The sequence below is a fragment of the Canis lupus genome, chromosome 6 (genome assembly GCF_048164855.1).
Source record: "Canis lupus baileyi chromosome 6, mCanLup2.hap1, whole genome shotgun sequence".
In the NCBI taxonomy this organism is placed as follows: Eukaryota; Metazoa; Chordata; class Mammalia; order Carnivora; family Canidae; genus Canis; species Canis lupus.
In genome coordinates this window covers 12,368,148-12,395,201 of record NC_132843.1, presented here as the reverse complement: position 1 = coordinate 12,395,201, position 27,054 = coordinate 12,368,148, and the positions used below count along the sequence as shown (strand labels likewise).

The 27,054-nt window shown below is 38.6% G+C and overlaps 1 long non-coding RNA gene across 1 annotated transcript; it reads right to left on the bottom strand.

Annotated features, from left to right (window-relative positions):
- Positions 1-1,747: 1,747 nt before the first annotated feature.
- Positions 1,748-6,391, bottom strand: LOC140635018 (uncharacterized). Its single transcript, XR_012032369.1, has 3 exons — positions 3,257-6,391; positions 2,172-2,230; positions 1,748-1,933 (listed from the first exon to the last, which is right to left on the bottom strand). It is a non-coding gene; the product is annotated as an uncharacterized lncRNA (long non-coding RNA).
- Positions 6,392-27,054: the final 20,663 nt, after the last annotated feature.

The window sequence follows — 27,054 nt, the reverse complement described above, 5'->3', positions numbered from 1 at the left end:
TTTTCTGTGTGGTTATTGGTATCTGCTAAATGTTCTAAAACCAGCATGTTTTCTTCTAAGAATAGGCCATTATTTTAAAAGATATATGTGAAGAATATGCTTAATTCTTCCTTTTTTCCCTTTTCTATTCCTATTTGATCTCTGAGTGTTCATTTGCTAATTAACTTGAGTGCTGATTCCCACTCAAATCATCCACACTGCAAGGACAGCTTGCTTCACTATAATGAACACCAACACACATTACCTGTGGTTCAATTTTGAAAATTCAGATCACTCTAAAAACGTATTGACATACAATATGAACACCTCTTCTGCATGTTCCTGAACTTATTAGAATCTCTTCTGGATTCTATAAGCTAAGACGTTCTTAAGCATTTTACTTAAAAGCTGCATTTATAAGAAATAAATATGCATCAACTTCTGTGATTGAGCTAATAATATACATTGATATGTGAGGTAAATTGAGGGCCTGGTTCATTACTTACAAAATCAGGGAATTTTCTGCACATATAAAAACTAACTCAGCGATGGTAAATGAAAGCAACTTTTTCCAGTGTCCCATGATAAGGCAAAAGTCAGCATCTAAATAATAAAAATAAAACTATTCCCACATTTAGACCAATATTTTGACTTTTATGGAGACACCTGATTTACAGCATAGTGTTCTTGTGTAAAATGACCATTATTCATTTAATTAAAATTCTTAACGGCAAATATTATAATGGCTTCCATTAGGGTGAAGGTAACCTCTTTTTCTTTATGTTGCTTTATTCTCTTTTATAAATGTTTGTATTAACTAATCAAAAGCTGCAGGTTCACAAATTCAAAATCATGACACTCTATTTTATGTTGTCAGCACCAGCAACCTTACTGGGTAGTCACTTTACATCTATAGCCTGAGTCCTCCATCATAAATGACTAGGTTGTGCTAGGTATCATATTTTCTTCCAGCTCCAAATCAAAGAAATATTCTGTCTATCCTTGGGTTCCTTCATTTTACGACTTCTCCTTATGTGAAAACAAACTTTGCAGCTCTCTGAGCACTTCTAAATACCTTACCTTACTTGTCCCTCACCACAACCCTGGGAAGTAAGACACTTCTGCTACAGAATATCTCAGTAGGTATAATGGACAGAGCCTAGAAGATGGGCCAGGCATTGAGTTAATACTGAGGATCCAAGGACTAGTGAACTGAACTTCCTGCTACAAGACGCTTGCAGTCTAGTAGTGAGCTTAGTATTTCTACCTAACAACACAGACATGGTATAAGCTTAGCACAATGGAGCTCATCCTGTTTGATCTGGAAAGCTCCTTTAAAATGATCTAGTCCAACTGCCTCACTTTATAAGTGACAATCCAGAGGTCTAGACACTTTTCACAACCACAGTTCAAAGCTTGTCTCTTTCCAATCTGAGTCTTCCCTCCTCATTCAGCTGTGCCCTTCTAGAATGAATAATTTTCTCTAGAGGCCAGGGAAATAGATGGAGTAAATTCCATTGAATCCCTCTGTAAATGATGTGTAGTTTATCTGGTTGTCAAATCTTTTTTTTAAAGGTCACTCTTCCATGGTAAGAAACTTTCTGATGTTCTTGTTAGAAATAAGCTGAATAATATGGAGAATGAGAAAGAATGTGATTGTGCATAGATGCTTTTACTCTGGGTGTTTTTTGTTGTTGTTTTTGATATATATGTATATGCAAATTGACTGCAAAACATAAAATATGAAAAATATGACAAAATAAATACCTATGACAAACAGCAAATAACATTTTATTTATCAGTACTTTCATGTACAAAATATGCTTATCCAATGGATAACTTTGTAGTTTCTTATCTAACGAAGGTCACTTCCAATGATGTTTTTAACCCAAATACCAAGACTTTCATCCTTGCTGTGATCCTTTCTTGCATTCATCACAGATGGCAAAGGGTCCTGCTCAGAAAAAAAACCCAAACAGAGAGGTCAACCCAGTAGAACAAGCCCCAGCACATGGAGAATGGGCAGAAACAATAATAATTAAAATCTAATAAGCACTTACTTAATCCAAAGACACTGTTCTAAGTGCTTTAATGTATTCATTTACCCTCACAGCAGCCTCTGAGCTAGGTCTTACATCAGAGGTTATGGAGTGCCCTAGTAAGGAAAAAGCATAGGATACTAGAGAACATACCATTGTAGACAGAGATAAGGGACAAGCTCCAGATGAGATAGTCAGAAGGTGGCAGTACACTGTGGGATAAAGAAAGCAAGGCAGAAAAGAGGCAAATGCATCCTCCACATGTTCACATTCCCTATGTATACCATTGAGGACATACTATAGTATCATAGTAAATTCCAATAAAATTGAGTTGAACAAAAAAACAGTGTAACAACAAAGGTCCATTTAGGAACCACTGGTCAGAGATAGTAAGGTTCATTATGATTTTCAAGGTCACCTAAAAATTTTCCACTACACCCCTGCTTTTTTTGTCCTATCTATGTTTAAACATTTCTAGAAACTGAAAAAAGAAATTCACATAAACTACACACCATGAGTTATGTTCAAATTCCATCCCCATAATAACCTAGTGAGGTAACTATTATTATTCTTGTTTTATAAATGAGGATACTGAAGTATGAAAAGATTAAATTACTTACCCCATGTAAATTTACACAATCCAACTGAATTTAAATCCAAATATTCCAACTTTAATACCAGCACCCTTTCTATTAAGCCAAACTTTGCTTTTACCATAAAGAGAGCATTACCTAATCAGAGTACATGACTAAGTATAGCGTTTATTGAAAGTGATCAGAATTTCATTATGCTTACCTTCAATTTAAACAATTTCAATTTCAAGTACAAAATACAAATGTCTGAACAGTTTTAACTGATTTGAGATGTAAATACTTATTTGTGATGTAAAAAAGTAAAATGCTGCATCTGAATGCTTTTCATCACACAATTCTAATATTTTAAGTATCTGGATTTAATTTACTTAACAATAAATGTATTCTTATAAGATATAAACTATAATCATATTCTCTCTCTCCTCCTCTGCCCCTCATCTTAAAGACCTCACCACCATAATAGAATAGCAAAATCTGTAGAAGTATAAATTGAATCTGGCCTACAAGGCGTTTCCTCGATTCAGGTACCCCCTAGTGAATGGCATATTTCTCTTTAATATATCCTCATGAGTATCATTTTAGGAAAAAAATATAAATATTAGCAAACAAAATTAAACATAGTTCACACTTTTTCTACTGCCATACCTTTAGCATTTCCAGACTGTTATTTTAAAGAGCCATAACCTGCCAAAACATAATTATACAGAAGGGGGTTAAAAAAAAAAAAAAAGACCTCCTATTGTGTTTCCAACATTGATGGAAAGGGAAATTGGTGATAGAAAATAATGAAGAAAAGCAGTTATTGAAAATGAATATTGCATTATTTGCAATAAATAAACTTATCATTCGTTTTCATATTTAAAAGATTGGGCAACTAATACAATATGCCTTTCTACTATATGCCCTTATTGTCATTAATATAACTTGCTATGCCTCTGCTACTAGGTGTGTTGGAATCTTAAAAGCAAACAGAAGGGGAAATGAGAATATATCACAATGGATGAGACAAAGGTCAAAAGGATACGAGGTAAAAAGCTTTATGGCCTCCCAGCAGATATAAACCAACATGGTGCCCTGGGTCCAATATATGTGAATATCATTATTGAGAATATAGATCAGAGTAGCAGGAGACAATACAATGCCTAGAGGCAGGTTATCAGGGGCAAGTTCTAGATAAAAGGTTATGTGCCAGAATAAAGCAAGATGTCAGTCAACAGCTAAGCTCTGAAACAAGGAGAAGAATCTGTCAGGGGAGGTTGCTACAGCCACAAACAGAATTCACATTCTCTCCCGATTAGACATGGATATAACTTAAGGGTTTTGAGGATATTCAAAGGGCTGAGGCTGTAGCTTCTCAAGGAGTTCAAACAGCAGACGTTTGACTAATCCCTCATCCCCCCCCCCCCTCTACAGAAGGTAAAGTGCTAAATACCCTTATAGATTTGGTTAGTATTGACACAAAGACTGAATGTAGTCACTTTTTCCAGCTAAAATTCCTTAGGGCTTGATACTGAGATGGGCTGAGGGAAGCCGAGATTGACATACTCCCTGTGTAAGTGTGACAGAAATGACAGATACGTGGCCCCAGCTTGCCTTTGGGTTTGATACAAGTGATATTTACAGAGCCTCTTGCTGTCTGCCATTTAGGTTATGTCTAGACAGAAAAATATGCCTGAAGAACAGTCAATCCAAAACAACATTTTGAGAATACAATTGAATCAACTGCAATAAGATGGATGTATAACATCTAAACCAATCCTAAAATTATCCTCCCTTACAAAAAACAAAATAAAGAATCATTCTGAAAAAGGTCAATTCTGTTGCATTATGTGGTCAAGGTCTGAAATATTTGCTTCTTAAAATCTCTACTCCATAGAATAATTTACATAGTCGCTAGGAAACATGCCTCTTCCTGTTGCTTCCACATGAGTCAGAACCATTATTCTACAGAAACATGTAGCCCAAGACAGGTTGTCCCATGATTTCTAGGAAACTCTCCAAACCGTCCTCTTTAGCCCACCAGCCCATCACAAAAGCTATATCTACATAGTTGCTTTATTACTGGGAAAAGCACATCCTTTCTTTAGTTTTAAACCCACTCCCTTAATTTCAAGTAGTTCTTTAAAAAAATGCTCTTTTTACAATCATAACCTTGACTGAGTAATTCCCATGGGCTGTAATAACAATGTTCTTCTCTGGGCACATGATACATATCCTACTCTGATCTTTACAGGTGTCCCTGCTTCAAAAAAGTTTCCATTGTTCTTATTATTCTTTATTGTTTCTAACATCAATTTCTTTAAAAGTTTCAGGTTTATTCAAAATTTTTCTGCCTTAAATTGCTCTGACTTCTCACACATAATATGACTACTAGGAATCAATTCCAAGAAAGGAATCATAGAGAAGCACAGAAAATTAACTACAACTATATTTGGTACAGGCTTATTTTAAGAATGAAAATGACCTAGATGTCCAGGTATAGAGTTTGGTTAAATAAACTATGGTATATCCACATTCCAGAATCCATAAAACCTATAAAAATAATGTGGGAGAATATGCAAGAACATGAATCTTATTCAGAGAATACTTTTGAGTAAAAATAAATCTGGTAACAAAACAATGTATATCTTCATTTTGTATTTAAAAACAATATATATAAAATCACTTTTTGTATAACCTATTTTATATGCATATGTATAAGTCACCTCTTCTTGAAATATGAAATAACACTTCCATACTGGCTTCACAATATTTTCATGACAGAATTTATAAATGCCTTTAAGTTAAAAATGTAAAGTAATACGATGATTATATAATAAGTTACAACTTACTAGAAAAGATTATTTAATAGCTGTACCAGTCAAAATGACAAAGTGACAAGGCTAATCTGTATATTCTTCATCAACCACTAAAATGATCTGAGACTCCCCAGCTCTAACAGTGTCCTGCTGGGTTGATGCAAATAAAATCTCACCAGTGGGGCACCTGGGTGGTGCAGTCAGTTAAGCATCCAACTCTTGGTTTTGGCCCAGGTCATGATTATAGAGTCGTGATCCCAGGGTCATGAGATTGAGCCCCATGTCAGGCTCCACACTCAGCATGGAGTCTGCTTAAGATTCTCTCTCCTTTTGCCCCTCCCACTCATGCTCTCTCTCTCTCTCTCTCAAATAAATAAATTTTCAAAAAAAAGATGTGCTCTAATAAGCCATCCTCTAATGCAATATACACAGAACATGTTTATTACATTTCTCATAGCAATAATATTGCAGATCATTCATCTTCCTTTTTTCAAACTCTTTCTAAAAACTTTTCCTACATTTTTCTCCTCTATGCCATTTGCTGTTCAATGGTAGGCCAGGACATGCTATGCCTTCTGATTCAGCAAGGAATGGTAGAGATGGGAGCTGACTCAAGCCTCTGACACCTATTGCCAGGTTCTTTCTAGCCCTTCTAACTCCCAAGACAACGCTGTATAAACTGAGCAGCGTGTAACAGGGGGACAGAGTTCTGCAAAACATATTCATTAAAATATAAGTATTTGTACACTCACTATGTAAACATGATATATAGATCCCAGGGCTGAGGCAGCTGCATGACATGTATATTTATTCACCTACAGCCTCAGCTTTATGAACTGTATTCCTTGGAGATAACCAGTGGCTTCAATAACTAGGTACACAGTCAATAATTACTTTCATCTTTCTCCTTTTATTTACTCTTTAAGAGATTCATTACGATGAAGAATGACAGCAGTGCTTGGCTAAGCCATTTTGATTACTTTCCTAATTCATTCATCATGACCTTTGGAACTATTAGTTTTGTTTTCACCTTCCAGTCATCCAGAATCTTGTTTTATTAAAACTAGGTTCTGCATCTCCAGTGGTTCTTTTCAAATGGCCCTTTGGTCTATGCGCTATTTAACAGAAGTGATATATGGTAGAATTTTTCTTTTATAAAGACATACAAGTGTATAATTATACATGGTCACTGAAAGTCACTATACATGTTTAAAATTGATATTGGATCACTCGTAAACTTCTTTAATGTCTATTCATTTTGTTATCTTGAATCTCTTCACAATGAAGACTGTTAAGGAAGAGGGAAAGATGAACAGTAGCTAACATGGGGAACACATGTCACAGAGTCACAGAGTAGGCACTGTACTAGGTGCCATTATATATGCTATGTCCTTTATTTCTAACAGCAACCCGGAAAAATAGGTAATATCCCATCTGTTGTAGGATTGAAGAAGTCGTGAAAAAGTCACACAGTAATGTCACACAGCAAGTACTTGGTTTAAACCAACTATACCAAGTGGCTGATGCCTTATTCTGTTGATCTTTTTCTTCTCCTTTCTCAACCCTAAATACTTCAAGGTCTGCTATGTGCTGGATATATAAGTCACTTGCATGAAATAAAGGTAAAAGCCCATATCACTTATTCTCTTTTCCTCTAGATCTTCCTCAGAGACCTGACAGGTATCTCTTATTCTCTTATACAAATATCAATCTTTACCTTATACCAATCTTTGAAGGCTAAATGTGCAGAAGACTTACTCTATTTTTTGGCTGAAAATATCAAAATATAGCCTGTTGATGCTCTGCAAAAGACACTATCAAGAGAATGACAAGACATGACAGGGACTGGGAGAAAATATATGCAAAAGATATACTTGATAGGGGTGCCTGAGTGGCTCAGTCGGTTCAGCATCCAACTCTTGGTTTCAGCTCAGGTCAGGATCTTAGTGTCCTGAGGTTGAGCCTCAAGTCAGATTCCATGATTAGAGCTGAGTTTGCTTGTCCCTCTCCCTCTCCCTGCTCCCTGGCTCCCTCACTCCCCCTCTTTAAAACAAATAAATAAATAAAATCTTTTTTAAAAAATATATTTGATAAAGGACCATTATCAACCTAAAATGTACAAACAATTCTTAAAAATCAACAATAAAAACCCCGTCAATTTAAAAATTAGCAGATCTGAATAAAACCTAACCAAAAAAAGATACACATTTGGCAAATCAGCATATGAAAAGATGCTCCTCATCATGTCATTAGAGAATTTAAAAATGAGGAGTATCTGGGTGGCTCAGTGGGTTAAGCCTCTGCTTTCTACTCAGGGGCTCAGGTCCTACAGACTAGAACCCAGCCCTGTATCTGGCTTCCTGCTCAGCCGGGAATCTGCTTCTCCTTCTCCCTTTGAAGCTCTTCCTGCTTGTGTTCTCTCTCTCAAATAAATAAATAAAATCTTAAAACACACACACACACACACACACACACACACAACAACAACAACCACAATGAGATACTACTAGCCAAAATCCAAAACACTTTAACACCAAATGCTGGTGAGGATGTGGAACAACAGGAATCCTCATTCATTGCTGGTGAGAATGGAAAATGGAACAGCCATTTTAGAAGGCCTTTGACAGTTTTTTACAAAACTAAAAATATTCTTTCCACATGTTCCAGCAATTGTGTTCCTTCCTTGATATTTACCCATGAGAGTTGAAATCTTAAGTCCATACAAAAACCTGAACAAGGATGTTTATAGCAGCTTTATTCATAATTGTCAAAACATAAAAGTGATCGAGAAGCCCTTCAGTAGTTGAATGAATACATAAACAGTGGTACAATCAGACAACAGAATATTTTTAAGCAGCAAACAAAAACAAAGGGATGTCAAGCCATGGGAAAACACAGAGGAAACTTAAATGCATATTAAGTGAAAGAAGCTAATATGAAAAGGCTATCTACTATATGATTCCAACTGTATGACATTCTTGAAAACACAAAACTATAAAGGTAGGGAAAAGGTTAATGGTTGCTGAAGGTGACATCAGCAAGATAGCAAAAAATAGGAGGTCCCAAAACTCATTACCCCCCCAAAAAAACAAAAACAACAGGAAGTAGGGGTGGCATCTAGAAAAAGCATGAGAAGCATTTTACCTGCACCTCCTCATACCTCAATCCAGAGCAGTTTCAATGCCAAAAAGGATTCCCTCAGAGGAATTTTGTCCCACAGGGAAAAGGAGAGCAAGAGAATCCCAGCAAGTCTTACTGTGTGGATGTTTTCAGCCTTTATTACTGAGGACCCCTAGAGCCTCCACCAAAACTGAACCCAGCTAACAGAGCTGACCAGAGTCCCTGCTGCTGCACCTATTTCTCAAGAGTAGAGCTGTCACTGCCGTGAGACCTGCTCCAGGGGCCCAGTTGCTACTATGGCAGGCTTTATTGGATCAGGATGCCACAACACCTCACCATCCATAGGACTGGAGCTACCACTGCTCTGCACACTGCCCCAAGTCTGAGAGCAGAGCTTTGACCCATCATAACCAGGCCTGTACTCTCCTGCTGCTCTGTGCCTGCCCTTAGCTCCCAAGTCATGCTTTGACTCACCAATAATAATCCCCACCTGCCACTGCTCTGTATCACACCATCTGCATCCCAAGTCCAGGCTTTGAACTGCTACAATTAGGCTGCATTGATGCTGCTCTGTACCCTGTCCCTGGGTCTCAGTCATGGCCATCATCACCAGGAAGTGTGCCATTGCTCTGAGCCTGACCTCCTGGATCCTACATCAGGGATTTGACTCAGCATAACACAGGCAAGGCTGTTCTGCACTCTGCATGAAAGGACAAAGTCAGGACTCTCACCCATCATACCCAGGCATGGTGCTACTACACACTGTCCTCTAAGCCCAAACCACCACTGTACCCTGTCATCTCAGGGCTCATGCTACTGATGCATGCCTCCCTCTGGGCCCAAATCACTGCAGAGAGCCCAGAGTCCTAGATCCCAGTTCCACAGAAGATCTGCATACACTCACACCTCAGACACTGACACCATGCCACAACAAGTATACCTGAGCCCCAGATCCCAGGCACTGTGGTAGTTCCATGTGCACTTGATCCCAGGACCCTGGTTCTGCAGCCATTCGGTAATATGTCATACCTTACACTAAAAAGGATCCCCTTGGCAAGAACTTCCTCCCACATGCACAAAAGGAAAACAGAAGGATCCAGCAGCCTCTGCCTGTGAGAACCCCAACAGCCCTACAGCCATCCACAGACACCCCCATTGTCCTGGCCACTAAAGACATTTTCAGTCTTTGCCAACACTGACCGTGACTGGTAGAGTTGCACAGAGACCATGCCTTGGTACCCTCTAGGATCCAGAAATACTATACCTCACCCAGCTGGTGCTCTCACAGACCACTTCAGGTGAGAGCCATTCCCTCTTGAAGACAGTCCCCAAAAGGCTGAAAGAGATAACTGTTCCTAAAATGCACAGGTGTAAGTACAAAGCCATTAGAAATGGAAAGGAAGGGATGCCCAGGTGGCATAGTGGTTGAGCATCTACCTTTGGCTCAGGGTGTGATCCTGGGGTCACAGGATCAACTCCCACATCACGCTTCCTGCATGGAGCCTGCTTCTCCCTCTGGCTATGTCTCTGCCCCCTGCCCCCTCTCTGTGTGTGTGTATCTCTCATGAATAAACAAATAAAATCTAAAAAAAAAAAAAAACTTTTTTTAAAGAAAGAAACAGAAAGGAAACATGACACCATCAAAAGAACAAAATAATCTTTCAGTAACCAACCCAAAGAAATGGAAACCTGCAAGCTACCTGAAAAAGAATTCAAAACAATTATTTTAAGGATGCTCAGTAAGATTCAAGAGAACAAAGACAGACAACTCAATGAACTCAGGAAAATGCAGAACAAAATGAGAATTTCAACACAGAGATAGAAATCATGAAAAAGAACAAAACAGAAATTCTGGAGCTGAAGAATATAATGAATGAAATGAAAAATTTAACAGAGCGCTTCAACAGAGGTTCAATAAAACAGAAACAAAGAAACTTGCAGACAGACCTTAATATTATCCTGTCAGAGGAGAAACAAGAAATAATAATAAAAAGAAAGCATATATCAACTGTGGAACACCATCAAGTGAAACAATTTTCACATCATGGCAGTTCCACAAGAAAAAAAAGGAACAGAAACTTATTAAAGAAATAATGACTGAATACATCCTCAATCTAGATATGACCATCCAGGTGTGAGTCTCAAAAACCCCAAGCAGATTCCAGTCAAAGAGATCTTCACTGAGATATGCTATAACCAAACTCTCAAAAAACAATACAAAAAGAGAGCTTTAAAAGCAGCAAGAGAAAAAAGATACATCACATAGGAGTAGACCCCAATAAGACTATCAGCAGATTTCTGAGCAGAAATCATATTCCTTGCAAATGAAAACCAAAACAGAGCACAAGTAGTTACAAATCCAAACCTCTAACAAGAAATAAAGGTCATTACATAATAATAAAAGAGTCAATTTATTAAGAGGATATATGAACTGTAAACAAATATACCCAGTATCAGAGCACCTAACTTCAATATGCCACTTTCGACAATGGACAGATCCAGAAAGAAAATAAATAAGGAAATAATGAACAAGAAATACACTTTAGACCAAATGGACCTAACAGGCTTATATAGAATATTCCATCCAAAAGCAACAGAACATACATTCTGTTTCAAGTACAAAAGAAATATCCTTCAAGATGTATCATATGTTAGGTAACAAAACAAGTCTTAACAAATTTAAGAAAACTGAAATCATATTAATTATCTTTTCTTAACACAATAGTATCCATCTAGGAAACAAAAAAAGGAGAAAAGCTGAAAAATTCACAATATGTGGAATTTAAAACAACACATTCTGAAAATCCAGTAAGTCAAAGAAGAAATCAAAAGGGAAATAAAGGGATGCCTGGGTGGCTCAGCAGTTGAGTATCTGCCTTTGGCTCAGGGCATGATCCCAGAGTCCTGGGATCAAGTCATCGGGCTCCCTGCATGGAGCCTGCTTCTCCCTCTGTCTATGTCTCTGCCTCTCTTTCTCTCTGTGTCTCTCATGAATAAATAAATAAAATCTTTATTTAAAAAAAGGGAAATAAAAAAATATCTTGGGACAAATGAAATGGAAACACAATACACCAAAACTTAAGGGATGCAGTAAGAGTAGTTTTAAGAAAGAAGTTTCTAGTAACAAATGCTTCATTAAGAAAAAAGAAAAACTGTGGGCAGCCTGGGTGACTCAGCGGTTTAATGCCACCTTCAGTCCAGGGTGTGATCCTGGAGACCGGGATCAAGTCCCATGTTGGGCTCACTGCATGGAGCCTGCTTCTCCCTCTGCCTGTGTCTCTGCCTCTGTGTGTGTGTGTGTGTGTGTGTGTGTGTGTGTGTGTGTGTCTCATGAATAAGTAAATAAAATCTTTTAAAAGAAGAAAGAAAAATTGCAAATAAACAACCTAACTCTACCACCTCAAGGAACTAGAAAAGAACAAAGACGAAAGTTAGTAGAAGGAAAGAAATAATAAAGATTAAAGCAGAAATAAATATATGGAGAAAGATAATAGAAAAGATCAATGAAACTTAATTGGTTTTTTGAAAAGATAAAACTGACAAAACTTTAGATGTACTAAAAGAGAGAGAGAGAAGACTCAAACATAATGAAAGCAGAGACATTACAACTAATACTAAATAAATACAAAAGATTGTAAGACACTACTATAAACAATTATACAATAAATTAGACAACTTAGGAGAAACGTATTAATTCCTAGAACATGTACCTTACCATAACTAAAAAATGAACAGAAAATCTGAACAGGCCAATAACAAGCAAAGAGATTTAATCAGTAATCAAAAACCTCCCAACAAAGAGCCCAGGACAAGATAACTTCACAGTAAAGCTACAAAACATTTAAAGAATTAATACCAACCCTTTTTAAACTCTTTCAAAAATTAGAAGAGGAAGGAAGATTTCCACCATCATTCTACAAGGCCAGCATTACCCTGGTATTGAAGGCAGACAAGGACACCACAAGGTAAAAAAAATTAAAGGCCAGTACCCTGACAGACATAGATGTAACAATTCTCAACAATATACTAGCAAACCAAATTCAAGAGCATATTAAAAGGATCATGATCTTTTTAACATGATCAAATGAGATTGATCCCTGTGATGCAGGTATGGTTCAACATCCACAAATTAGTAATTATGATACACTACTTAACAGAATGAAGAACAAAAATCATGTTATCCCTTAAATGTAAAAAAAGCATTTGAAAAAATTCAGCACTGTTTCATGATAAAAAAATTCCCAATAAGCTAAGTGTATGGACCTCAAATAATAAATGCCATATATGACAAGACTGCAGTTAACATTGTACTCAGTTGTGCAAAGCTAAGAGATTTTCCTCTAAGATCAAACAAACAAACAAAAAACCAAGGTTGTCCACTTTTACCACTTTTATTCAACATAGTATTGGACATCTTAGCCAGAGCAATTAAGCAAAAATAAATAAAAAAATAAATAAAAGGCATTCAAATCAGAAAGGAAGAAATAAAACTGTCACTATTTGCAGATGACATGATACCACATACAGAAAATCCTACACTCACACACACACACACACACACACACACACACAAAACCTGTTAGAATAAACTCAGTAAAGTCACAGGATACAAAAATGTGTTGCTTTTCTATACACTAATAAAAAGAAAGAGAAATTGAGGAAACAATCCCATTTATAATTGCATCAAAAAGAGTAAAATGCTCAGGAAGAAATTTAACCAAGGAGATAAAAGACTGGTATGCTGAAAACTGTAAGACAGTTTTAAGACAGACATAAAAGAAAGTGAAGACACACATAAATGAAAAGACATCCCCTGTTCATGGTTTAGAATAAATAATGTTAATATGTCCATTCTATCCAAAGCAATTCACAGATTCAATGCAATCCCTTTCAAAATTTCAAAGTCATTTTTCACAGAAATAGAACAATCCTAAAATTTGTATGCAACCATAAAAGATTCCAAATAGCCAAAGCAATCTTGAGAAAGAACAAAGCTAGAGGCATCATGCTTCCTGATTTTGAACTATCTTATAATGCTATAGTAATAAAAATAGCATGGCATTGGCATAAAAGTAGCGAGAGATCAATGAACCAGAATAGAGAGTCTAGAAATAAGACCCCACATATATGGTCATTTGATTTACAACAAAGCAGCCAAAATTATAAAAGGGGAAAAGACAGTCTCTTCAATAAATGGTGCTGGAAAAAATGACAATCACTTGCAAAACAACGAAATTGAATCACTATTTCACAGCATACACCATAAGTAAACTGAAAATGGATTAAAGATTTTACTGTAAGGCCTAAAACCATGAAACTCCTAAAAGTAAATATAGAAGGTAAGCTCTTTGACCTGTGTCTTGGCAACAATTTTTTTTTTAATTTGGCACTTAAAGCAAAGGCGACAAAAGCAAAAATGAACAAGTGAGATTAAATACAACTAAATAACTTCTGTTAACAAGCAAAGGTGGACAACATCCCCAGTCATCAGAGAACTACAAAAGAAAACTTTAATGAGATACCATACACAGCGTATGTATCAAAAGAATAATTCTTTAAATCATGATGTTCGATGAAAGAGCAAGTTGCTGAATGTTACACACAGTATCTGACTGATAAAGTAAGGTTTTAACATATACTAAAGTATTTATATATTTTATGCATGCATATTTAGGTAATCAATCTGTAAAAACATTCTCCATTCAAGATAGTTATTATCCCTGAGAAGGAAGATAAGAAATGGGATGGAGAGTCACCATATGAGTTAAGATTTTTAATAGGAAACAGTAGAAATCAGTTCTATCTAAATTTGTATGTTTAGGAAAAAAAAATTCATTAAACTTTATTGGGTAGTTCACACAAAATCTCTATAAGGACCCTAGAGCCACGTTTGAATACTCTCCAGGAAAAAAAAAAAGCTTCAAACTATAGCTTAGAATTGGTTTAATAAAAGCAACATTCCTACAGCCACTGAGCAGACAGCAAACATAAAATCATCACCACTATGAGGATTGGAGCCTGGATGACACCACTAGAACCTTAGCCACTTCTGTCTCTGAAAACTAGATGAGGATGCCTCCACCTTTCAAATTGGATTTACATGGTACTTGATTCTTTAAGCCACTATCTTCAAAGCCCAATAGAAAGTCAGCTCAGGGTGGTCCTGATTGGCAAGGGTTAGGTCATAGCTCACAGCACAGGAAAGGCTAGAAAGCCTCTGATTTCTGGACTGAAAGTAGACACAAGAAGGTGTTTGTGATAGCAAAAATAGCTGCAGATTCTTCCTAATATTTTGTAACATGACTTTACAGCTGCTAGAGTTAAGGAGTAGAATCTATTTCTCTATCCCTCAAATCTAGGATTAGCCATGTGATTGCTTTAGCCAATGAAACTTTAGCAAATAGGTGCAAGCAGAGGCTTGAAATGTTCTCATGCATAACAGCTGCCCTTTCTTGCTGCTTTTGGAAACCCTGCTGCCACTACCACAGGAAAAACCTCAGGGCAGCCTGCTGGCCAATAAGTAAAATAGAAGTAAGTTACTTACATTGGCCCTGCTGATAGCCAACTAAGTTCCAGACAGTGAGAAGACCATCAAAACGAGCACAAATGCATGAATGACTCCAGCTGATAACAGTGTAGAACAGAGATGAGCCATCTCAGCTAAGCCTAATCCAAATTTCTAACCTACAGAATGTAAGCAAATAAACAGTTTTTGTTTTAAGCCATTAAGTCTTGGGGTGATTTGTTATACAACAAAAGCATACTTTTACAAGTGTTCAAAAATACTAGAAGCCAGAAAAATGAAATGACAAATATTCACTATATTGCAGAAAATACACCCTTCTTTGGGGCACCTGGGTGGCTCAGTCACTTAAGTATCTGCCTTCAGCTTAGGTCATTATCCCAAGGTCCTGCGACTGAGATCCACATTGGGCTTCCTGCTGAGCAAGGAGCCTGCTTCTCCCTCTCCCTCTGCTGTTTCCCTTGTGTGTGCTCTCTAGTTTGTTCTCTCTCTCTCTCTCTCTCCCTCTCCTTCTCCCTCTCCCTATCTATCAAATAAATAAACAGAATCTTTAAAAAGAGAGAGAATACACCCTTCTTTAAAACTGAACTTCAAACAATAACAATACTCTCATATAACAAACTGAAATCATTCTTCATACAAACAAAAGGACCGATCACATCTCCCCAAAGTGTCATTGAACTTGTATGCAGTTTCTAGGATCTCTGCTAATACTTCCTTCCACTTAGTCTATGACTATGCATTTTTATATTCTTAAACATACAATTAAATTATAACAGTAGTCAATAGTTACAATGTGGGAATGGAAGCAAAAGCTAAAAGTGGGGGGATCCCTGGGTGGCGCAGCGGTTTGGCGCCTGCCTTTGGCCCAGGGCGCGATCCTGGAGACCCGGGATCGAATCCCACATCGGGCTCCCGGTGCATGGAGCCTGCTTCTCCCTCTGCCTGTGTCTCTGCCTCTCTCTCTCTCACTGTGTGCCTATCATAAATTAAAAAAAAAAAAAAGCTAAAAGTGTGTTGTGTAATCACTCAAGGAAAAAATGTAATGTCTATATTATAGTCTTTGTTTCTGCAATACTCATGAGGCTATGGTTGGTATTCATAAATATTTCCTTCCACCATCTATTCTATTTTCCTTTTACAATTAGTAGCACCTTGACTAGATATGATAGGATGAATCACACCTTCATTTTGAAGGCTCCTGAGCCCTTTATTGCCTTACCTGTATGGAGCCGATTATAGCAAATTTTACTCCTGGTCATAATACTATTAAGAAAGATCAAGGGAATCTCTTGGATTGTGTCATTTCTCATCCTTTTCCCCACTGTGTATCAGAAACTATTTCCTCATAATACCTATAATCAGTTACCACAGCCAACAGTAAAAAATTCTGTTTTGCCTATTTCTCCAAAGGCATTCAAACTTAAAATGGTCATAGAGCAGTCAGCTTATAATTCAATGAAATCATTGACAAGATGTTGGAAGCATTATTCTCTTGGTTCTAAAACCTTAAACCTGCAAGGCCCAGAGCTGCAGGGAGGTCACATTGAAAACTGAATACGGGCAGCTCGGGTGGCTCAACAGTTTAGTGCTGCCTTCAGCCCAGGGCTGAATCCTGGAGACCGGGGATCAAGTCCCACATCAGTCTCCCTGCATGGAGCCTACTTCTCCCTCTGCCTGTGTCTCTGCCTCTCTCTCTGTCTCTCTCATGAATAAATAAATAAAATCTTTTAAAAAAAAACTGTGAACATATTATTATATATAAAAGTGTGATGGATCACTTCTAGTCCTTAATTCCTAAATCCATATATTTTACTTATAAAAAAGAATTATCCATGGATAATGTTTGCTAGTTCAGAGTACCCAGCTTCTCAACTGCTTCCAGGACTGGCTAATTATCTGATGGAATGAATATATGATAATATTAGTGAATGCCATGAGCATTCATCTGTTGCTTTATTTATTTATTGTAAAATGAGTTCCTTGACCAAAAACAGTGTTTTGTGGGATATCATGATTTAGTGTACTACCCATGTTAAGGCAAACAGAAGATGGTAGGTAGTGAAAGTAAGTTCAGACTCAAAATATATTGTCTGTACCAGTAAGGATAATTTTTCTCCACAATTATGTAAAGAATCTAGTAGGCTCAACATATCCTAGCATGTACTAATGTATTGGAAGCTCAGGATTGTATGTTTTGGACAATCTGCAACCTGATAAGCCTTGATTAGAAACAGTCATATTGTTGTATTCACGCATAACCTCCATCCTCACCACCATGGCCCTTTGTTCAATAGCATTTTGAGCAAGCACTAAAATGGAAAATAGGTAACCTACAACCAAAGGGCAGTTCACCATATCCTCCTTCATGGGTGATGTGGAGGAGAAGTGACAGGATCACAGATATTTTCACACTCTAAACCCAGTCCAAGAACTCCAAGTATATACCTCTTCCCCAACCTTCTTTGTCTCCAATATTGCATCTTCTAATACTATTTTGACAAATCATTAATCATTGCCCATAAATCAGTGCAGATCCTTACCTCTGGCCATCTCTCTTTCCAAGCCAACTGAACAATGAAATGTACCAAAGATTTTCCTGCTGGGGATTTTTCCTTTCTACATTTCATTTTAAAATCAGCCATAGGTGAGCAGATATTTATTTCTAGCTAATAACGGCATATCATAAAGAACCATCTGCAAACCAGACTTTCTTTCTTCCTCACTCAATTACCCTCTGCATAAGGAATATTCTTTGCTTTGGGTTACAGAAAAACTGGCAGTGTGGTAGTGCTAGAAATAGAAGCCCCCTGCTCCTGTAATTCATAATTCAAGATTTTCTCTACTCTGGTACTATATGTAAACATATTCACCTCATGATGAAGTAAAGTTAGAAGGCTTATTTTTATGGCTTGGGGATTAGGTAACAATCTATGATGGGCTGGATCAGATATACAATCGTTGATTTTCCATATTTGGGATTTTATTAGCTGAGTGGGCCATTAGCAAAACAAGAGTATGGAAAACAGTTACTTACCAAAAAGGCATACCTTTGCAACCAAATCCTAGTGACCTCTACTGTAATACTGTATATTAGGGCTGGAAACTGACTGTATTCAGTATCCTAGTCTTCCATGGAATATTTGGCACCATTGAATCTGCTAACTCATAAGAGCAAAGATGTTTTTGAATGTAGCCTGGGTAAGCTGGAGTACCTCTTCTAGCTCTGGCTCCTATTCAAAGCTGTCAGCTTTTTAGGTCACCATGTAAATGTGTCAGAGTAGCACAACCAAATGCTAAGCTTCACTATCTAACAACACCTCCAAACATTGTTCCTCCTTTTATAGTGACATGGGTACAGTGTAAAACTTCACATTGGAAGGCAAATTTCAACATCTCAGACTGATAAAACTCCAGAAATTTCACTGGTGAAATTGGCAGCATCACCAATTTATTAGGAATTATCTCAATGTTCTGGATAGAGCATGTCTTAAAACAGAGAACTTGCTAATTCCTGTTCTTAGGATACTATAAATGTGATAGCAAAAACATAGTGAGCGTGTATAGTCCTGTTGGAAGAGTAAGATCATCAAGATTCCCAAGAACTAAATTGTGGTACAGAGTCATAGCATTAGTATAATTCCTGAGACAAGTAAATAGAGGTATCCTACTTCCCTTCCAAGAGGGAAAAATAACAAAAAAATTCTAGTGTTCTCTGTTTGGGATGTAGAACGCCATTTCGGGGATCAATAACTTTGTGCCAAGTGTCAAGAACCAAATGTTGGTTTCTTTAAAAAATAAAATAAAAGATTACTTCTAGGCGGGGCAAGATGATGGAAGAGTAGGGTCCCCAAGTCACCTGTCCCCACCAAATTACCCAGATAACCTTCAAATCATCCTGACAATCTACGATCGGCCTGAGATTTAAAGAGAGAACAGCTGGAATGCTACAGTGAGAAGAGTTCGCCCTTCTATCAAGGTAGGAAGACGGGGAAAAAGAAAGACACAAAAGGCATCCAAGGGGGAGGGGCCCTGCGAGGAGCTGGGCTGAGGCCTGGGGAGTGTCCCCAGGACAGGAGAGCCCCGTCCCGGAGACGCAGGAGCTGCACCAACCTTCCCGGGCGGAAAGGGGCTCGCAGGGAGTTGGAGCAGGACCCCAGGAGGGCGGGGATGCCCTCGGGCTCCCTGGGACACTAACAGACACCTGCGTCCCGGGGAGAGCGCGCAAGACCCCACGGCTGAGCTCCCTAAAAGACTGCAGTGTGCACCGCGGGACCCGGAGCAGCTCGGAGGGGCTCGGGGGCGGCTCCGCGGAGGGGGCTGCGCTGCGTGGGAGCAGCTCAGAGGCGGCAGAGGCTCCGCGCGGAACCGGCTGTGCGGCCAGGTGCGCGAATTCAGCAGAGCAGGCTGGGAGCACAGGGCGCCGGGACACAGCCCAGGATCCGGTGCTCCCCCGGGACAGGCAGAGGCCGGGAGGGCCCAGGACAGCAAGGACGCTCCTGCCCCGAGCTGAGCAGATCAGCGGCCCCACTCCCGGAGTATCCAGGCCCTGCAGACAGAGAGCTCCAGAGTTACTGCAGGAGCTGAATCCAGGGCTCCATAGCTGGCCGCCACCACTATGGTTGTTCCTCCTGGGGCCTCACAGGATAAACAACCCCCACTGAGCCTCACAGTGGCCTCACCAGATAAACAGCTTAAACATCTTTCACTGAGCTCTGCACCACGCAGGGGGCTGAGCAGCTCCCCCAAGTGCTGACACCTGAAAATCAGCGCAGCAGGACCCTCCCCCAGAAGACCAGCTAGACGGAAAGGAGAAAAACAAATTATTGACCAAGCAGCACTGGAAAGTTCCAGGGGAAGTCGAGGGACTTACAGTATACAGATCAAAGGATACTCCCCATTGTTTTTTTATTTGTTTGTTTGTTTTATTTCTGTTTGCTTCCCCCCTTTTTTCTTTTTTTTCTTCTCTTGTGTTTTCTTTTTTTCTTTTTTTTCTTCCTTTTTTCTTTTTTTCTCTTTCTTTCCTTCTTTCTCTCCTCTCTTATTCTCCTTTTTCCAATACAACTTGTTTTTGGCCACTCTGCACTGAGCAAAATGACTAGAAGGAAAACCTCACCTCAAAGAAAGAATCAGAAACAGTCCTCTCTCCCACAGAGTTACAAAATTTGGATTACAATTCAATGTCAGAAAGCCAATTCAGAAGCACTATTATACAGCTACTGGTGGCTCTAGAAAAAAGCATAAAGGACTCAAGAGACTTCATGACTGCAGAATTTAGATCTAATCAGGCAGAAATCAAAAATCAATTGAATGAGATGCAATCCAAACTAGAAGTCCTAACGAGGATGGTTAACAAGGTGGAAAAACGAGTGAGTGACATAGAAGACAAGTTGATGGCAAAGAGGGAAACTGAGGAAAAGAGATACAAGCAATTAAAAGATCATGAGGATAGACTAAGGGAAATAAACAACAGCCTGAGGAAGAAAAATCTACGTTTAATTGGGGTTCCTGAGGGTGTCGAAAGGGACAGAGGTCCAGAATATGCATTTGAACAAATTCAAGCTGAAAACTTTCCTAATCTGGGAAGGGAAACAGGCATTCAGATCCAGGAAATAGAGAGATCCCCCCCCTAAAATCAATAAAAACCGTTCAACACCTCGACATTTAATAGCAAAACTTGCAAATTCCAAAGATAAAGAGAAGATCCTTAAAGCAGCAAGAGACAAGAAATCCCTAACTTATATGGGGAGAAGTATTAGGTTAACAGCAGACCTCTCCACAGAGACCTGGCAGGCCAGAAAGGGCTGGCAGGATATATTCAGGGTCCTAAATGAGAAAAACATGCAGCCAAGAATACTTTACCCAGCAAGGCTCTCATTCAGAATAGAAGGAGAGATGAAGAGCTTCCAAGACAGACAGGAACTGAAAGAATATGTGACCTCCAAACCAGCTCTGCAAGAAATTTTAAGGGGGACTCTTAAAATTCCCCTTTAAGAAGAAGTCCAATGGAACAATCCACAAAAACAGGGACTGAATAGATATCATGATGACACTAAACTCATATCTGTCAATAGTAACTCTGAATGTGAATGGACTTAATGACCCCATCAAAAGGCGCAGGGTTTCAGACTGGATAAAAAAGCAGGACCCATCTATTTGCTGTCTACAAGAGACTCATTTTAGACAGAAGGACACCTACAGCCTGAAAATAAAAGGTTGGAGAACCATTTACCACTCAAATGGTCCTCAAAAGAAAGCAGGGGTAGTCATCCTTATATCAGATAAACTAAAATTTACCCCAAAAACTGTAGTAAGAGATGAAGAGGGACACTATTTCAAACTTAAAGGATCTATCCAACAAGAGGACTTAACAATCATCAATATATATGCCCCGAATGTGGGAGCTGCCAAATATATCAATCAATTAATAACCAAAGTTAAGACATACCTAGATAATAATACACTTTTACTTGGTGACTTCAATCTAGCACTTTCTACATTCGATAGGCCTTCTAAGCACAACATCTCCAAAGAAACAAGAGCTTTAAATGATACACTGGACCAGATGGATTTCACAGATATCTACAGAACTTTATGTCCAAACTCAACTGAATACACATTCTTCTCAAGTGCATATGGAACTTTCTCCAGAATAGACCACATACTGGGTCACAAATCGGATTTGAACTGATACCAAAAGATTGGGATCGTCCCCTGCATATTCTCAGACCATAATGCCTTGAAATTAGAACTAAATCACAACAAGAACTTTAGAAGGACTTCAAACATGTGAAGGTTAAGGACCATCTTGCTAAAAGATGAAAGGGTCGACCAGGAAATTAAGGAAGAATTAAAAAGATTCATGGAAACTAATGAGAATAAAGATACAACCGTTCAAAATCTTTGGGATACAGCAAAAGCAGTCCTGATGGGGAAATACATCGCAATACAAGCATCCATTCAAAAACGGGAAAGAACTCAAATACAAAAGCTAACCTTACACCTAAAGGAGCTAGAGAAAAAACAGCAAATAGATCCTACACCAAGGAGAAGAAGAGAGTTAATAAAGATTCGAGCAGAACTGAATGAAATAGAGACCTGAAGAACTGTGGAACAGATCAACAGAACCAGGAGTTGGTTCTTTGAAAGAATTAATAAGATAGATAAACCATTAGCCAGCCTTATTAAAAAGAAGAGAGAAAAGACTCAAATTAATAAAATCATGAATGAGAAAGGAGAGATTACTTCCAACACCAAGGAAATACAAACGATTTTAAAAACATATTATGAACAGCTATACGCCAATAGATTAGGCAATCTAGAAGAAATGGATGCATTTCTGGAAAGCCACAAACTACCAAAACTGGAACAGGAAGAAATAGAAAACCTAAACAGGCCAATAACCAGGGAGGAAATTGAAGTAGTCATCAAAAACCTCCCAAGACACAAAAGTCCAGGGCCAGATGGCTTCCCAGGGGAATTCTATCAAACATTTACAGAAGAAACCATACCTATTCTACCAAAGCTGTTCGGAAAGATAGAAAGCGATGGAGTACTTCCAAACTCGTTCTATGAGGCCAGCATCACCTTAATTCCAAAACCAAAGACCCCACCAAAAAGGAGAATTATAAACCAATATCCCTGATGAACATGGATACAAAAATTCTCAACAAGATACTAGCCAAAAGCACATTAAGAAGATTATTTACCATGACTAACTAGGATTTATCCCCGGGATGCAAGTCTGGTTCAATACTCGTAAAACAATCAATGTGATTCATCATATCAGCAAGAGAAAAACCAAGAACCATATGATCCTCTCAATAGATGCAGAGAAAGCATTTGACAAAATACAGCATCCATTCCTGATCAAAACTCATCAGAGTGTAGGGATAGAGGGAACATTCCTCAACATCTTAAAAGCCATCTATGAAAAGCCCACAGCAAATATCATTCTCAATGGGGAAACACTGGGAGCCCTTCCCCTAAGATCAGGAACAAGACAGCGATGTCCAATCTCACCACTGCTATTCAACATAGTACTAGAAGTCCTAGCCTCAGCACTCAGACAACAAAAAGAAATAAAAGGCATTCAAATTGGCAAAGAAGAAGTCAAACTCTCCCTCTTCGCCAATGACATGATACTCTACATAGAAAACCCAAAAGACTCCACCCCAAGATTGCTAGAACTCATACAGCAATTTGGCAGTGTGGCAGGATACAAAATCAATGCCCAGAAGTCAGTGGCATTTCTATACACTAACAATGAGACTGAAGAAAGAGAAATTAAGGAGTCAATCAGATTTACAATGGCACCCAAAAGCATAAGATACCTAGGAATAAACCTAACCAAAGAGGTAAAGGATCTATACCCTAAAAACTATAGAACACTTCTGAAAGAAATTGAGGAAGAGACAAAGAGATGGAAAAATATTCCATGCTCATGGATTGGAAGAATTAATATTGTGAAAATGTCAATGTTATCCAGGGCAATGTACACGTTTAATGCAATCCCTATCAAAATACCATGGACTTTCTTCAGAGAGTTGGAACAAATTATCTTAAGATTTGTGTGGAATCAAGAACAGACCCCGAATAGCCAGGGGAATTTTAAAAAAGAAAACCATATCTGGGGGCATCACAATGCCAGATTTCAGGTTGTACTACAAAGCTGTGGTCATCAAGACAGTGTGGTACTGGCGCAAAAACAGACACATGGATCAATGGAACAGAATAGAGAACCAGAAGTGGACCCTGAACTTTATGGTCAACTAATATTCGACAAAGGAGGAAAGACTATCCACTGGATAAAAGACAGTCTCTTCAATAAATGGTGCTGGGAAAATTGGACATCCACATGCAGAAGAATGAAACTAGACCACTCTCTTGCACCATACACAAAGATAAACTCAAAATGGATGAAAGATCTAAATGTGAGACAAGATTCCATCAAAATCCTAGAGGAGAATACAGGCAACACCCTTTTTGTACTCGGCCACAGTAACTTCTTGCAAGATACATCCACAAAGGCAAAAGAAACAAAAGGAAAAATGAACTATTGGGACTTCATCAAGATAAGAAGCTTTTGCACAGCAAAGGATACAGTCAACAAAACTCAAAGACAACCTACAGAATGGGAGAAGATATTTGCAAATGACCTATCAGATAAAGGGCTAGTTTCCAAGATCTATAAAGAACTTATTAAACTCAACAGCAAAGAAACAAACAATCCAATCATGAAATGGGCAAAACACATGAAGAGAAATCTCACAGAGGAAGACATAGACATGGCCAACATGCATATGAGAAAATGCTCTGCATCACTTGCCATCAGGGAAATACAAATCAAAACCACAATGAAATACCACCTCACACCAGTGAGAATGGGGAAGATTAACAAGGCAGGAAACCACAAATGTTGGAGAGGATGCGGAGAAAAGGGAACCCTCTTACACTGTTGGTGGGAATGTGAACTGGTGCAGCCACTCTGGAAAACTGTGTGGAGGTTCCTCAAACAGTTAAAAATAGATCTGCCCTACGACCCAGCAACTGCACTGCTGGGGATTTACCCCAAAGATACAGATGCAATGAAACACCGGGACACCTGCACCCCGATGTTTATAGCAGCAATGGCCACAATAGCCAAACTGTGGAAGGAGCCTCGGTGTCCATCGAAAGATGAATGGATAAAGAAGCTGTGGTCTATGTATACAATGGAATATTACTCAGCCATTAGAAACGACGAATACCCACCATTTGCTTCGATGTGGATGGAACTGGAGGGTATTACGCTGAGTGAAATAAGTCATTCGGAGAAGGACAAACATTATATGTTCTCATTCATTTGGGGAATATAAAAAATAGTGAAAGGGAATAAAGGAGAAAGGAGAGAAAATGAGTGGGAAATATTATAAAGGGAGACAGAACATGAAAGACTCCTAACTCTGGGAAACGAACTAGGGGTGGTGGAAGGGGAGGTGGGTGAGGGGTGGGGGTGACTGGGTGGCAGGCACTGAGATGGGCACTTGATGGGATGAGCACTGGGTGTTATTCTGTATGTTGACAAATTGAACATCAATCAAAAATAAATTTATTATTAAAAAAAATTACTTCTAGGACAGGAACTGCCATTGGAGTTCACTTAAGGTTACAATATCCTCCTTGACCCAGCTATCTTAAATAAGCCAGGCCCATCTTGAGATTTCCACATTTTAGAATCAGTTAACCACATAGATAGCTGTAGGTCAGAACATTCAAGTTACCATTCTCCTCTAATATTGTTTTGACAATCACACTAGCAATTAAGATGCTATTACATGCTTGACCTCTACAATCTAAGATTCCATATGCCATTGAAATAGAGGAGGCCCTTACAAATGCAGCATTTCATTTACATACACCTGACCTAGAGAACCCCACCATTTTGGAGTTTTTCAAAGATGCAGAAGCACATCTCACCAAGGTAGTACTCAAAGCCTTGGTGAGTGGTTGTCTCTCTTAGCAGACAGAGTTAGGATATGGATGAGCCAAGGTAAGAGGACCATGATTTTAGATAGGACTGAACTTATTGATATAGGTGAATAGAGATCCTCTCGATCCAACATGTTACCTAGAGCAGCTGGGAGTGGTTCTAATTGGTTTGTTGTTGTTAGATTAAAAAATTGGACTCATTTATGGTAATGTTAAAGAAAGCTCAGATGCTAAAAAATCTCTCATATTATGTTCTAGTGGTTCCATACCAGGAGAGACAAATTCAGAGGACCTGACTCTGCCACCCAACACCTCTACAAACTATTCAGCTCACAGAGTGGGGTGTCACTTAGAGAGAAGCTTGCCATGATCGTTGGACACCTGGGTTCTTTCCATGGTTTGGCTATTGTGCACATTGATACTATAAACATTGGGGAGCAGGTGCCCCTTCACATCACTACATTTGCATCTTTAGGATAAATACCTAGTCGTGTAATCGCTGGGTCATAGCGTAGCTGTACTTTCAACTTTTTGAGGAAGGTCCATACTATTTTCCAGAGTGGCTGCACCAGTTTCCATTCCCACCAACAGTGCAAGAGGGTTCCTCTTTCTCCACATCCTCACCAACATCTGTCATTTCCTGACCTGTTAATATTAGCCATTCTGACTGGTGGGAGGTGGTATCTCACTGTGGTTTTAATTTGTATTTCCCTGATGCTTTGTGATGTTGAAAATTTTTTTCCTGTCTGTTGGCCACTTGTATGCCTTTTTTGGAGAAATATCTGTTCATGACTTTTGTCCATTTCTGGATTGGATTATTTGTTCTTTGAGTGTTGAGTCTGATAAGTTCTTTATAAATTTTAGATACTAACCCTTTATCTGATAAGACATTAGCAAATATCTCTTCTCATTCTGTTGGTTGTCTTCTGGCTCTGTCAACTGTATCATTTGCTGTGGAGAATTTTTTAATCTTGATGAAGTCCCAATAGTTTATTTTTGCCTTTGTTTCCCTTGCCTTTGGAGACATGTCGAGCAAGAAGTTGCTGCAACTGAGGTCCCAAAGGTTGCTGCCTATGTTCTCCTCTAGGATTCTGATGGATTCCTGTCTCCCATTTAGGTCTTTCCTCTATTTTGAGTCTATTTTTTTGCATGATATAAGGAAATGGTCCAGTTTCATTCTTCTGCATGTGGCTGTCCAATTTTCCCAGTACCATTTGTTGAAGAGACTGTCTTTTTCCATTGGATATTCTATCTCTACACTGTGAAGAGTTTTCATCAAGAAAGGATGCTATACTTTGTCAAGTGCTTTTTCTGTATCTATTGAGAGAATCATATGATTCTTGTCCTTTCTTTTATTTATGTAATATATCACATTGATTGGTTTGCAGATGTTGAACCACCCTTGCAGCCCAGGAATAAATCCCACTTGGTTGTGGTGAATAACCCTTTCAATGTACTGTTGGATCCTATTGGCTGGTATCTTGGTGAGAATTTTAGCATCCATGTTATCAACAATATTAGTCTGTAATTCT